Source organism: Triturus cristatus, chromosome 1_2 (genome assembly GCF_964204655.1).
Source record: "Triturus cristatus chromosome 1_2, aTriCri1.1, whole genome shotgun sequence".
NCBI lineage: Eukaryota > Metazoa > Chordata > Amphibia > Caudata > Salamandridae > Triturus > Triturus cristatus.
In genome coordinates, this window is record NC_140580.1 from 696,175,228 (window position 1) to 696,190,148 (window position 14,921).

The window sequence follows — 14,921 nt, forward strand, 5'->3', positions numbered from 1 at the left end:
TGTGCCGGATGGAGCCACAGTGGACTCATATGAAGCCCTGGCAGTCAGGAATCTACTTGTGGAGGTGCAAAATGGTCTCAAGAGCATTGACTCCAAGATTGATAGGCTGACCAGCCAACTCGACCAAATGGGCAACCACCTGGATAAGCTTGATGAGTGCTTAACTCAACTGGAGCAAAACATATCTGGCTCATAGAACGGAGGGACAGCTGGGCTATGATCCTGGTGAAATCTCACCCCAAACACATTTGGAGCCCCCTTAGCTCTTACTTGAGACTCTGATCGGAAGGGGCAGCCTCCCCCTGACGGCACTATGTACTCTGCCACATTGCATGAATAAAACTGAATATGTCACTTACTCACCCCCACTTGCATGAATAACACTGAATATGTCACTTACTCACCTGAACTGGAAAACTAGTGCCTTACTGATATACTATGAGAATACTGGCTGTGATGGTAGACTTTCGATGTCAGCATGGTTTGACTATTGTATGGAATTGCAAATCTTAATAAATACATCTTTTTTAAAGAATATTAAATCTATACCTCCCTGTATCCACTAATCTTTCTATATTTTGTCCACCGACATGTTGTCCATGATATTAATGTGGCATGATATTCTTGTACTCAATAAGCCAGAGTACAGTCATCAGTGATCTTTGTTGTCCCTTCCTGTCAAACTGGATATGATGTACCTCCTAGCATCCGGGGCAAACCAGTTGTGACAGTACTGGAGGGAGCCTTCTGGTGGCCAGCAAACCACTGCACATAGGCCAGACATGGGATCATGTCTCCTTGGTCACACTTTACATTTGTCCCTTGTGCAACTAGCAAGTAAACCTACTGTAATTGTAACTGTGTTCGTGGTTTAATTTTTCTCACTTCACTGTCTGTTTTCAAGCAGCTACTTTGTGCACAATCGACATTTGGATATTCCTGACAAACAGTAGCCTCCACTTGCATGTGAGTGGGGGCACCAGCATCCAGGTAGCATTAAAGTTTTTCATCTGCAAATTTTGTGAATATTGCCCCAAAAACTTCAAAAGTTGCAAAGTTTATTGACAAAAGTAGAAATAATCGTGTAAAAGTGTCTTAAAAATCCCCCAAAAAACCTTTGAACACTAAAATTCACTCTCTAACCCACATTTTGAAAAAATATTCTACTCCAAACTTTTATTTGAATTTTCTTTTACAGGCCAGTTTTGCGAAGTTGATGAAGCTATGAAGTCTGAAATTTGTAAATGTCACAAAACTTTGCAGTCAAACTCGAATTACTCACTCTCACCAGTGTAGTCAGGGTGCATTCCGCCATCGCTCCTTCATGCCATAACACGAAAGTGCGTGCTGCAAGGGCACCGCTGCTTAGAGGCTACAAACAGTGGGGATTATTTACAAACCCCTTGCAGCACTTTTGCGTCATTTTTAATATGGGAAAAGTGACGAACGGGTGGCGCAAGGGGCTTGTAAATAAGCCCCAGTGTGTCTGTGTTTACACTATGGGCATCAGCTGGGCAGATTTTAAGTCCGGCTTAACAGCGCAGCGATCATCAATACCTACTGTTACTCATTCTTTAAAATATAGATATAGTGGGTTTTTGCACCGCCCAAAAGAGTGATCGTCTCTCTTTCCATGCAGTTGGCTGATTGGTGTATCTTCTTGCTTCCTATGAAGAGCTTGCATTACTGTGCCTGAGACTGTCTTGTTCAGGGATGCATGGTCGCAGATACTCGCTGCTACTTTCCTAACTTTAAGTTCTTCTTTGGTGATATTAGCTTGGACTCATCACTCTTTTCACTCTTCTGTCAACACCACTATGGGGCATATCAGCAACAACCGGCGATAATTATCGCTAAGCGCACTTAGCGCTAGGATAATTATTGCCGGCTAGCGTGGATTTTTATCGCTGAGATAGCATACTATTAGCAACGCTTATCTCAAAAGCGATAAAAATCCTAGCGCTAACTGCCAAACGTGAGATTATCGCTGGAAACCCATCGATAATCACACGAAGTTTGGCGATAGTATGCTGATAGGGCCTCACATACTTAGCCATGATATCCACCTTCCATAGTATATCATGGCTAAGTCAGTTTCAAAGCAGGCGTAAGGAAAGTAGCGATAACAGAGGTTATCGCTACTTTTCTTGGCGCTATTGCGTGAGGCTTGATAATAGGAGAAATGTCGCTAAGCGATATTTCTCCCATTATCCTGGGGAGGAACACCCACTTTGCATCTCATTAGAGATGCAAAGATGGGTGTTAGGAATTCAGGTGCTAAGGCAAGGTTTCACACGATAGCGTGACCTCGCTAATATAGTGATAAATGATTGCCGCTTTTCAGCTGAAAACGGCCGCAAAAGCGGCGATAATTTTATATCGCCGCCTTGTAGATATCCCCTATGAGTCTTAATTATTTCAGAGCACCTTCAATCTGACCCTCTGTGTGTGGATGGCACTATGACACCTTCAGAGTTTAATGCTGGAGCTCCTGAAGCTCAGGGAACAATTGGCAGTGACTAGGGGCTGCGACCTCACGCAAGGAATTGACGAGCAATTCTTGCACAGCTAATACATTCTGGTTTGAAAGTGATCCCTTAGCAATGCCTTCTCGCACTAATAGTATTGGTGATGGGGTTTAGACCTGATGTTCATAGGAAAGGGTAGAAAGAAAACTTAAAAAACTGGAAAATTAACATATGTAGTTGCTAATGACCATAAAATAAAGTTCTGAGGGGCAGATTTACAATAACTGGCTCATCCCTGCATATTAGCAGGGATGCGCCAGTTATTGTGTGTGACGGGAAAATAGCCTTGCGCCACCATGGATGCACCGCATGCAGCGCACTGTGGCGCAAGAATAGACAGATGCGTCGGCGTAAAGGTAAATCAGTGCTGGAGTCGTGTCGCAAGCGTGAGGCAACTCCAGCACTGCTCTGGCGCGGCCTATACTTGCTGTGCTGCATCACTCCTCACGCCTGCATGTAGCAGGCGTAAGGTTTTGACCCAGCGGGGTCGTAAAAGTGATGCAGATTTCACTGCATCACGTTTACGAGGCTTCCTTGCGACGGAACGCCCACCCTGCATACATTATACCTGACGCAGGTATAAAGTAGCGCAGGATTTACAACGTGACGCATTGCCCTAGATGGGTCACGTTGTAAATATATTGCATAGTGGCGCATTGTTTTACGATGACGCTGTATCACAGAAGTGGCGCAATGGTGTCATAAAGATGTCGCAAGGGGCTTGTAAATCTGCCCCTGAGTTTGTTGGGCTATGTTTATGGGGAAAATCAGTCTGTATGATATTCATTTAGAAAGTCCCACTTTGTTGATGCAGCTACCACTGTTTGAATGTAGGTGAATGTCGAATAAATAGGGAGCAGGCTGATTCTTGTTCTTCCTTTCCTTTGCGAAACAGTTTCATTTGAAAAAATAAGTGGCAACACGCTCCTCATCCTTTGACAGGTGACCATAGATCAATACTACCTTTGACCGAAGGGGCCAGGAACGTTTATATCTTACCACCTATAACTTTCTTCTCCAACTGCCACACCCCTGCCAAGTTAACCCTACCTCTCACAGGGAAGTCCTTGACCGAAGCTGGTTAGCACTAACTGGCTTTGTGGAACCACCTTTCACCTGTCTTTCCACCAGATTTCCAGACTCTTTCTTTTCCCTCTACTACACACCAATTGCATTGTATATCAGAGCCTGGTTCTTAGGGTTGTATCGGCACCACTGCCACCTTTCATCTCCCTCTGGCCCCTCATTTTTAGCACTCTCAATTTTGTATTGAAGCCCGGTTCTTATGCGTACATAGGTTCATAATGCCAATTTTACCATCCTCTCCACCCTAATCCCTGAACTCTGCATTACGGGACCTATTTACGAAGGTACACATGTGTAAATTTACTTGCATGTAAATCAACTACTGCACCTGGTAGTACCGTTAAATTTTTTTGGTATTGATTTTTTCTGAGTTTAAACTTACTTATAAGTGCACTTACAAGTCTCCACCCTCTGGTGGAGCCTCCTACATGAGGATTTGTGAGTGTAAAGTTACTACACGAAAGACAGAGGTCCCCAACCGTAGGCTTGTGAACAGCATTGGTAATACATGAGAAGGTCACTTATAATATGGGAAAAAGTGACATACCGGCGGCTCAAGGGGCTTGTAAATAAGCCCCTAAATGTACTAAAAAGTGCAGTTTGTGAATAGCCCCCTATGGAGTGAGGCTTAGCTCTTACCCTGGCGAGGGCATGCAAGGGCAATGCAACTTCCCCTGCTCTGACATTGGCAATGTGGTCTCCTTTGCCCTCGCCTTGGCGTCTTTTGTGTCCTTTTCCACCCTCTGCATTATATATTAAGCATTGCTCCAGCACGACCAGGAATTCACCACGTCACCATACATCCCCGTCAGATTAAAAAACTAATTTGAGAAGATGAATGCATTCCATTGCTGTTCGCCCAGACCCATGCCTCGCGCGCCTGCAGCAGGCCCGGCCTCCTGCTTATTGAATTTTTATGGCCTTGTAATTAATTGCAGATCCCCTGTTTTGTTCTATTTCTTTTTTCTCTGACATTTTAATTTCAACAAAAAAGGCAGTGGGCTCCACGCAGCATTTCTCGGGAGATTGTCCTAATAGGCTATAAAGCACTATGACTTATGGCCCTGACACCCACTTGAGCGGGCTGCAGATTGTCGCGCACTTGCTGAGCAGGCGGATTTTCCCAGTGTACCCTCCCACCGGCGGCCCCTCTTTCTTCCTGTCACTTCTCTTCTCTTGTCTAGCAAGTTGGAGACCCCCATCATCCCAGAGGGGTTCTGTCCGCCACAGGCCTTGGATGACCCTATGCAAAATGGCGCTGGCCAGTCAGGAAACTCCAGTTGCTATGGGCGTCTACACAGTGTTATGCGGTGAGATTTGGGCGCTGAGCCCTTGCTCACATCCGTAATGAGCTCCCATGTCACTCAGCCACAGCGTCCATGTTTGAAAGAAAAAAAAACGCCGAGAGGGGCTAAAGTGCGAATTCTGTCAATTCTGCACTGTATAAATAACTGAATTTACACAGGGCCAGGGAGGGGGTTCGCCAGGGGCCTAACAAGGACCCCACCTCAGAATTTCTGAGGTATAGATCATTGCTTTACATGGGCTGGTACTGTCCGGTACTGAGTACCGTCACTTTTTTATTTTGAGAGGGAGAGTACCGGCACTTTTCAAGAGAAACGTAAAACTTTTAATTGGAGAGTACCAACACTTCTCAGAAACAAGCAGGTACTCTGGTACAGAGTACCTGCACTTCTATGTTTTCATTTCTAGCACTGGTATAGAGTAATGTTTTCGGTTTGGAGTGGTGGGCAGTGGAGGCAAGATTATTTGCTTCCAGAACCCTTGCTGCAAAAGTTTCAAAATATCTCCAAAAGGACGTTTTCTCATCATGTTGATACAAATAGCCGCTGTAGGTTGTGGATGGGCCGATCAGCCGCCCAGGCCCAACTAAGGGATGCGCTGTATGCTTCTGCCTGCAGGCCCCTTCTGAGGATATTTCAATGCATTGGGAGGCTGGCTTTTAAAAAATGTATCCTTCTATAATGGCCATTGCTCATAAAATAACAACTCATAGTTAGCCATGTTAGTTCCATGTTCAGTTGTCCTTGCAAGGTCAATCAAACTGACTGAGACACAACATTAATTGCTAAAGCTCATTGTCTTCCAAAAATGAGTTCCTCGTAGAAAACATGAAAGAACAATTCATTAAAAAAAACAAGATATGCACTATCTTTGTGAAACGCTAGTGCCATTGTACTTCGCATTTTAAACTTGTCTTCTTAAAAAAAAAAAAAGGCATCGGTGTAATAATTTTGCACTTTTAAAACCCCTCACTGTGACTAAACTAAACATTTCTGTCTGTCTTGCAGGTTGGACAACCCCCTCTGCCAGCGCGGAAAGCATCAACTCTCTGCCAGTCATTTAGTGCCAATTGCCTTCGCGAAGAAACAATTATTGACATTAATTTTTGATATCGTAGAGATAAACCTAATTGACATGACTTAATTAACTCAAAATTACTGAACCTGTAAATTAGGCGGGAAGCTCGCCAGTTGGTAATCCGCTGGAGAGAGCGGCCTCGGCTCTAATTGGCGGCATACACAAGAAAGGGAAAAGCAAATGCCAATTGCGCTGTCAATTCGCAAAGTCGGATTCATATTTACAAACAATTGATCCCTAATTAAGTCATCCTATCTGCCTGGTAAAATGTCAATTACACACCCAGACATTAATCGCCGACTTAATGTTTTAATGAAGAGGCAATTAGGCATTGGTGGCAAATATAAATTTCTTTATTGAGCAGCAACTGGGTGGAAATGTGTTTGTGAGTAATGAACACTAACATGTAATGACTGGGGGGAAATGACAGCTCCCTCCCCTCATCTAACTCTAAGAAAGTGCTGCTTTGGGGAAAGGCAAGTAAGTGGGCTACAAGGGGTCATTTGAGGGGGCCCAAAACATGAACCAGGAGCTGCAGAGATGACCATCGTTTGGAGGGATAAGGGGCCTTGCCACCAGGCCTCTGCATCCTCTACAACAGCTAGTAGGACTGGAGCGCAATGTGCAGATCACTCAATAGTAATCTTCATTACCTATTTGTAATCAGGACATTACAATGCACTGCAATACACACACACCAAGATTCGATATAAACCCAGTGAATTTAATTACATTAATTCAAAGGATTTTACGGAAAAAAAAGACTGAATGGATGGAGCTAATGATGCCTGGAAATTCAGGAGAGACAATGATCTTTGACACCGTAAGCGAGCCACTATAATCACTTCTCTCTTCCGACTGAATCCCACTATTAATTTAGGAATTGGAGGAAGAAAAGGAAAGGCAAAGCAAAGTATCTGAGGCCATACTACCCTTGGGACATTGACCACTCAAGTCTCTTACACTGGAAGTCTGTAACCGGACACAGGCACCTGAGGACACTCCACAGAGGCTGGGAGATATAAACATGAAGTCTCAAACATCCCTCAAACACCCTGAAAGGTTATTGAAACAGAGACAGATCTTGAAGCAATGGAAACACCCTGCTCAGAAAATGGTTCTTCATATGATCTACTGTCAACATACTCTCTGATCTCACCTTTGCATGTGGACCCTGAAATGGAGACTAGAATATTACTAATGCTTTCTGGACTGCACATAGTTCCTCCCCGTTGGAAGAATTCTATCCTACTAGGGACCAATGGCCTAGAGTCAACGTGTTCTCTAGAGTGACTCACATGTGATGACAGTAGAAACAACAAGAAGGTAAGCAGGGGGTAAAAACTTTCTATGTAACATCCAAAAGGCCCCAAAAAACTTGGCAAAAGGTATGACAAGTGGTGAGCAGATATCAGACCTCAATATAGGAAGTGCCACTAAGTGGCTGCATTGACGTAAACACCTGCAGATGTGATCCAGCCAAGACTTGTGGGTGCGAACATAAGCAGGACAAACAAAGAAACCATGTGAAACACTCTCAACCTGAGACAAGCAAAGAGGACATATATCAAAAGCCCTAGCAAACCAACTCTTGGTGAAGGTTCTAAGTGGTAGTATGTCAATATTTGTGTGTCCCAATAGCTCAGCCCCTTAAAAAGCTGATCCTAATGTCCAGGCCTCATATACGTAGAGGACGGGCCGCATAGGTTTGGTGTAAGAGAATTTATACTCGTTAGGAATTGCTCCTCTTGATTGCTTAGGTTTTGAAGCAGCTTTGTGATGCTTCTGTTGGACTTGGCCCTTTTTGTTAGGTCATCCCTGAACTTTTTGCCTTCCTCCTAGCCTTTTTTCTGACACGGTGTTGGTGGTTTTAGGACTCTGGGCACTTTAGCACTGCTGTCCAGTGTAGTGTGTGTGCTCTCCGTGGAAAACATGGTAAGATTGGTCTACACTTGTTTGGCATACTTAATTTACCTGTCAGTCCCTTGTAAAGTGGTATCTCAGATACCTGGGCCGGTAAATTAAATGCTACTGGTGGGCTTGCAGCGCTGATTGCGCCACCCACCAAAGTAGCCTTTCAAACCTATCCCAGGCCTCTGCCATTGTTACTGCTGCTGTGACATGGCACCTAAAGTGTGTGCCACGTCTGTGACCCCCCCTTTTACTGCATGTCAGTCACCACTAAGGTAGGCCCTAGCTAGCCCTATGGGCAGGGTGCATTTTAGGTAGAAAGTAGGACATGTACATTAAGGCTGCCTTCCCATATGAATGCATTGGGGATTCCCTGATAAGTGTTTTAGTGGTAATTCCTGATATGAGAGGAGCAACGTGGTCAAGTTTGATATGGTTGGAATAGTAATAATAAATTCTGTGCAATTGTGTGTGCAGATTTCTTATCTATATTTTAGAAATGCCACTTCTAGAAGTTGGAATTTCTGTGTGCTATGTGTCTGCCTGCCTAATGTGGATTGCGTGTCTGGCTTTGGAGTGGCAGGGGCTGGTGAGGTGTAAGTGGCTCCAGGAGGGGCAGGGTGAGTCAGCGCTAGGCTGAGTGTTGGACAGGCCACATGAAGGGCTTGCTCCCTCCCCGCATGACAGGGCCCGAGCCCCGGCCCTCTAGGTGTTACCCACAGAAACCACCCGCACCCCGTCTCCAGACGGGACTCCTGCCCCCGGACATCTCTGTATCATGGGGCCGAACCACTACCGGCTCCCTCGCCCGGCCCGGCCGCCATCTTGGACACTGCACCACGAGGCCGCGTGGCCTCAGCTCGACCCTAACCCTGGGCCTGGCCAGGCCCCGACATCCCGGCACCACCATCCACCCAGGAGGTGAACAGACCACTTGGCAGGTCGATGGGAGAAAGAAGTGTCGATGGCTCTCCCCCGCCAGGTGCCCATCGCCCCCCAGCTCCCCCGGGCGCTGGCTCCACCCCCCTGCTGGGTGTCTGGACTCCCTCATCCCGGACCTCCCGACCTCCAAGTGCGAGGGTCTGGACATCAAAGGGCGCCAGACCTATAACTGGGGCAGCTCCAGAGCAGGAAGGCAGTTGTATCCTGGAGTCGAGAGACACCGAGAAGAACTCATCCTTGACGGACTACCGGCGCTGCCGTAACCCTGCCTTGTGAACTATCACTCTGCCTGCTGGCGCTGCCGCGGCCTTCTGCATCCTCCATCCTCGTCGGGACCTGCTGGCGCTGCCGTGGACCGTTGTAACTACCACCTTCGTTGGGACCTGCTGGCGCTGCCGCGGACCGTTGTAACCACCACCTTCATCGGGACCTGCTGGCGCTGCCGCGGACTGTGTAACGACCACCTTCACCGGGACCTGCTGGCGCTGCCACGGCCCGTCCAACTAGAACACCGAGCTCGAGGATTGTGAGCTATCCATCATTTCATCGCATCTACCAGATTGGTAACAAGACTGTCCCGCTACCCCCTTTCCCAACCAAGAGACTAGAATCGAGGGGACCCCTGAGTCCTGACCTCCTTGTACCATTCTATCGTACCTAAAGATTGCTTATAAATAACGTTAAAACCTATCTTTGTGTGGTGTACATCTGTGGGGGGGAAGTTACTCATCTGTACGATCGCTGGAGACGGCTCTCCCCGGAGACCTCTCCCCTTGTCCTCGGCCGACCCTCCCGGTCCGTCTAACATTGGTGGCCAGCGGCGCGATCCGAATCAACACGTAATTGTACAGAGAGTAGCTCACCCCACGACGAAACCACAATGTCAACCAAAGAGAGCGGATCCACCGAGAAATTCCAGATGGAGAAATTGGAAGAGTACAGCCATCGTGAATTGAAACAATTCTGCATTGAACTAGGCATTGCTACCACCGGCCTGAGTACCAAAGACGATTTCAAGCACGCCATTGAGTCGTGGGCAGAAACCGGGGCCGCCAGATCCCCGGACCAAAACATTGCAGCATCAGAGAGGAACACCACGGCTCCCGAAGAGCGAAGAACGGGCCTCTCGCAGGAAGAGATCCAAGAGAGAGAAAAAAACAGACTACATGAGTTAGAAATGGCACGGCTCAAAATGGACGGTGAACTAAAATTAGCCGAACAAAAACTGAACCTAGAGCATCTGCGGCTCCGAGAAGAACGGGAAGAAAAACAGAGGCAGAGAGAGCTCTAAGAAAAGAGATTAGCATACGAACACGAGCGCAAACTGGCAGAGATAGACCTACGGAAGCAGAACAAAGAACTGGAGGTGCCCGAGCGACCGCGCACCCCGGGAGCGACAGAAAAGAAAGTCCACATCCCCAAGGATGTCGTTCGAGAGTATGTCCGAGAGAACAACATACAACAGTGGTTCAAGGCCTACGAGATCGCCATGACCTCCCACCGGATCGATCGAAGTGACTGGGGAGCCGGTCTATGGGGGAGGTTCGTCAATGAAGGCCGCGATGCCCTGTTACAGCTCCCAGACCACCTGATGTCATCCTATGACCACATGAAGGCTGCCCTCCTCACCCGATATGGGCTCACACCCGAAATGTACCGCCAGAGGTTCCGAGACTGCACCCGGATCCCGGGTACAACTTGGGTGGAATATGTCAACTATTTCAGTCGAGCCTTCGAGGGTTGGATCAAGGGAAGCCACGTAACGACCTACGAGCAACTTTTTAATCTCATGGTGTGGGAGCACCTCTCTAACAACTGCTTCGTCGAGCTCAGGCAGCACCTCCTCGACAGTAAATTGACTGACCCACGGCAACTCGCCGCCGAAGCTGACCGGTGGGAAAGCACCCGAGTGGGCCGGAGAGGGCCGCACGAACAGAACCGGAACAACCAAGGTCAGCACCGTCCCCGAGGAGGAGGAGGAGGCCAGGGACGAGGAAAAGACACCGTCCCGGTCGCTCCCGCTGCCAGCACCCCGCCCCCGGCCAGCCGGGGCAACCCCCCGATGCGCCCGGGGTTCCGAGCCAATGTAACGTGTCACTGATGCCAGCGAGTCGGCCACTACGCCAATGACCCGAACTGTCCACGGAACCAAACTCCGAGACCCCGCCAGGTAGCTGCCGCCGTCCTGGGGGGAGAACAAATCTCCGAAGAACAGGAAGAATACGAGCAGGGACAACAAGAGTGGGAACCGGCCGCCATGGTTCTAGCGTGCCTAGGGGGAAGAGACATGGTCCCGCGGGCTCCCCTACCCGCCAACACCAGAAAATATAGTCAGTGGGTGAACATTAATGGACGCCGGGCCGAAGCACTACGGGACACGGGGGCCAGTGTGACGGCCGTCCGCTGTCACCTGGTAAAACCAGAGCAGATCCTGCCGAACATTCTCTGCCCCGTCCGTTCAGCCGACAATTCGGAGAGTCTATGTCGGATGGCCTGCGTCCCCTTCGAATGGGGAGGAGTCTCCGGCATGTTGAAGGTGACGGTCCGAGATGATGCCCCCGTGGACTGTCTCCTGGGGAATGATCTTGAGAGTTCCCCAAGGGACGCCGTAGAAAGAAGAGAGCACCTGGGGATGTTGGGCCTCCCGGACTGGGCGTGCGTAACCACCCGGTCCATGGCCGCCCGTGCCATCCCCCGACCAGAAGAACCAGAATGGCCAGCACCTCCTCCCCCGATCGCTCCAGTAGAGGACACCGACCATACCGACCCCCCAGAGCAAACCCCCGAAGGGCTCACTCAGCCCCAGGACCTTCCCAACCTGGCTCAGTGGCGTCAAGAAGGGGGGCCCACCCAGGAGCAGTTCCGTCAAGAACAGAAGACCTGTCCCTCCCTCGAGGGACTCCGCCAGCAAGCCCTCGCCCAGAGCGCAGGGGACACCACTGGAGCCCATTGGATCTATTGGGACAACAAACTATTGTACAGTGAACAGAAAATCGCGGAGTTAGGGGCCAGTCGAGTGCTGGTGGTGCCCCTCCGTTTTAGAGACTTCCTGTTAAATTTGGCCCACGATGTCCCTCTGGCTGGACACCTGGGCCAGGACAAAACCTACAGTCGCCTGGTGACCCACTTTTTCTGGCCAAAGATGAGAAACGACGTCCTCAACCACTGCCGGTCCTGCCCCACGTGCCAGGCCAGCGGGAAGAGCGGCCGCAAACTCAAAGCACCTCTGCAACCCTTCCCAGTTGTCACCACCCCGTTCGAGAGGGTGGGAATAGACATTGTGGGGCCCCTGGACCCCCGTACAGCACAAGGACATCGGTTCATCTTGGTACTGGTGGACCACGCCACCCGCTACCCCGAGGCTGTGCCCCTGCGAACTGTAACAGCCCCGGTGGTCGGCCGGGCCTTAATGGGGATCTTCTCCCGGGTGGGCTTCCCCCGAGAAGTCGTCAGCGACAGAGGCACAAACTTTATTTCAAAGTATATGAAGTCCCTCTGGCAACAGTGCGGGGTCACCTACCGATTCACGACCCCCTATCACCCTCAAGGAAACGGACTAGTCGAGCGGTTCAACCGCACGCTCAAGGGAATGATTGGGGGGTTGGAAGAACCCCTCCGTCGCCAGTGGGATGTACTACTTCCGTGCCTCCTCTTCGCCTATCGAGAAGTTCCCCAGAAGTCCCTCGGCTTTAGCCCTTTCGAACTCTTGTACGGGCACCCTGTGCGAGGGCCCCTCAGCCTAGTCAAAGAAGGTTGGGAGATGGCCCCCCTAAAGACCCCTCCAGACGTCTTCAAGTACCTCCTGACCCTACGCAATCAGACCAGGCGATTCAGAGAAATGGCGAAAGCGAACCTTGAGGCCAGTCAGGAGGACATGAAAAAATGGTACGATCAAAATGCCTCCTCCATCGAATTCGAACCTGGCCAACAAGTGTGGGTGATGTCCCCCACCGAACCATGTGCCTTGCAGGACAAGTGGACGGGGCCCTTCAAAGTGGTCGAACGCAAGAGCCCCGTCACCTATCTCATCGATATGGAATCCCCACGGAACCCCCTCCGGGTCCTCCACACCAACAGACTCAAACCCCACTTTGTGCGCTCGGAGCTCAGCCTCCTGATGGCTACAGACAGTGGAGCGGAAGAAGACTCCGAGCCTCTCCCTGATCTCCTGAAGACTCGTGAGAAAGATGGTTCCGTGGACGGGGTCCGGCTCTCCGATGCCCTCAACCCGGAACAGCGCCAAGGCTGCCGGGACCTTGTGCTGCAGTTTGCTGCCTTGTTTTCCCTCACCCCAGGGGTCACCCCCTGGTGCTTGCACGACGTGGACACTGGGGACAGTCCCCCTATCAGACACCGGGCGTACCGCGTACCAGATGGGGTACGGGCCTGCATCCAAGAGGAGGTATCAAAGATGCTCACACTCGGGGTCATCGAGCCCTCGGACAGCCCCTGGGCCAGCCCGGTCGTGCTGGTCCCCAAAGCTGCTGCCCCCGGCACCACTCCTGAGCTCCGATTCTGCGTCGACTATCGGGGCTTGAATGCTGTTACCAGAACCGACGCTCATCCCATCCCCCAAGCGGATGAACTGATCGACCGCATGGGGGCTGCCCGCCACCTCAGCATCTTCGACCTGACAGCGGGCTACTGGCAGATCGGTCTCACACCCCGGGCCCAAGAACGATCCGCATTTTCTACCCCCGATGGCCACTACCACTTCAAAGTCATGCCCTTCGGCATGAAGAATGCCCCAGCTACTTTTCAGCGACTGGTGAACCAGGTCTTGGCGGGGCTCGAGGAGTTCAGCGCCGCCTACCTGGACGATATCGCTGTGTACAGCCGCCACTGGTCCGACCACCTCCACCACCTCCGAGAGGTCCTGCAGGCCCTCCAACGGGCCGGCCTCACAATCAAGGCCAGCTAGTGCCAAATTGGTCAGGGGTCCGTGACCTATCTCGGACACCAGGTGGGAAGTGGTCTGGTGGCCCCTCTGCAACTCAAAATCGCTGCCATCCAGTCCTGGCAGCCCCCAGTCACGCAGACCGAGGTCCGAGCCGTCTTGGGGCTCACCGGCTACTACCGGCGGTTCGTGAGGGACTATGGCAGCATTGTGGGGCCCCTCACGGGACTCACATCCAAGAACCACCCGAAGAAGATCAACTGGACCCCAGACTGTCAAGCGGCCTTCGAGAAGCTGAAAGCCGCCATGTGCACTGCCCCTGTGCTCCAGGCCCCCGACTACAGTCGGGAATTCATCGTACAAACAGATGCCTCCAACCATGGCATCGGGGCGGTCCTCTCCCAGCTGAACTCCGAGGGACTTGACCAACCGGTGGCCTTCATCAGCAGACGCCTCCTGGCCCGAGAACAGCGATGGAGCACCATCGAGAGGGAGGCCTTCGCAGTGGTGTGGGCCCTCAAAAAGCTCCGGCCCTATCTCTTCGGTACCCACTTCCGGGTGCAAACAGATCATCGACCCCTGCAGTGGCTAATGCAGATGCGGGGGAAAAACCCCAAACTATTGCGTTGGTCCATCTCCCTGCAGGGGATGGACTTCACTGTGGAACATCGACCGGGCCAAGACCACGCCAACGCAGATGGCCTGTCACGCTTTTTCCGCCTCGATGAGGAGAGTCCCCAAGAGGATGGGTGACTCTCCCCGCCTTCAGCTGGGGGGGACGCATGTTGGACAGGCCACATGAAGGGCTTGCTCCCTCCCCGCATGACAGGGCCCGAGCCCCGGCCCTCCAGGTGTTACCCACAGAAACCACCCGCACCCCGTCTCCAGACGGGACTCCTGCCCCCGGACATCTCTGTATCATGGGGCCGAACCACTACCGGCTCCCTCGCCCGGCCCGGCCGCCATCTTGGACACTGCACCACGAGGCCGCATGGCCTCAGCTCGACCTTAACCCTGGGCCTGGGCAGGCCCCGACATCCCGGCACCACCATCCACCCAGGAGGTGAACGGACCACTTGGCAGGTCGATGGGAGAAAGAAGTGTCGATGGCTCTCCCCCGCCAGGTGCCGATCGCCCCCCAGCTCCCCCGGGCGCTGGCTCCACCCCCCTGCTGG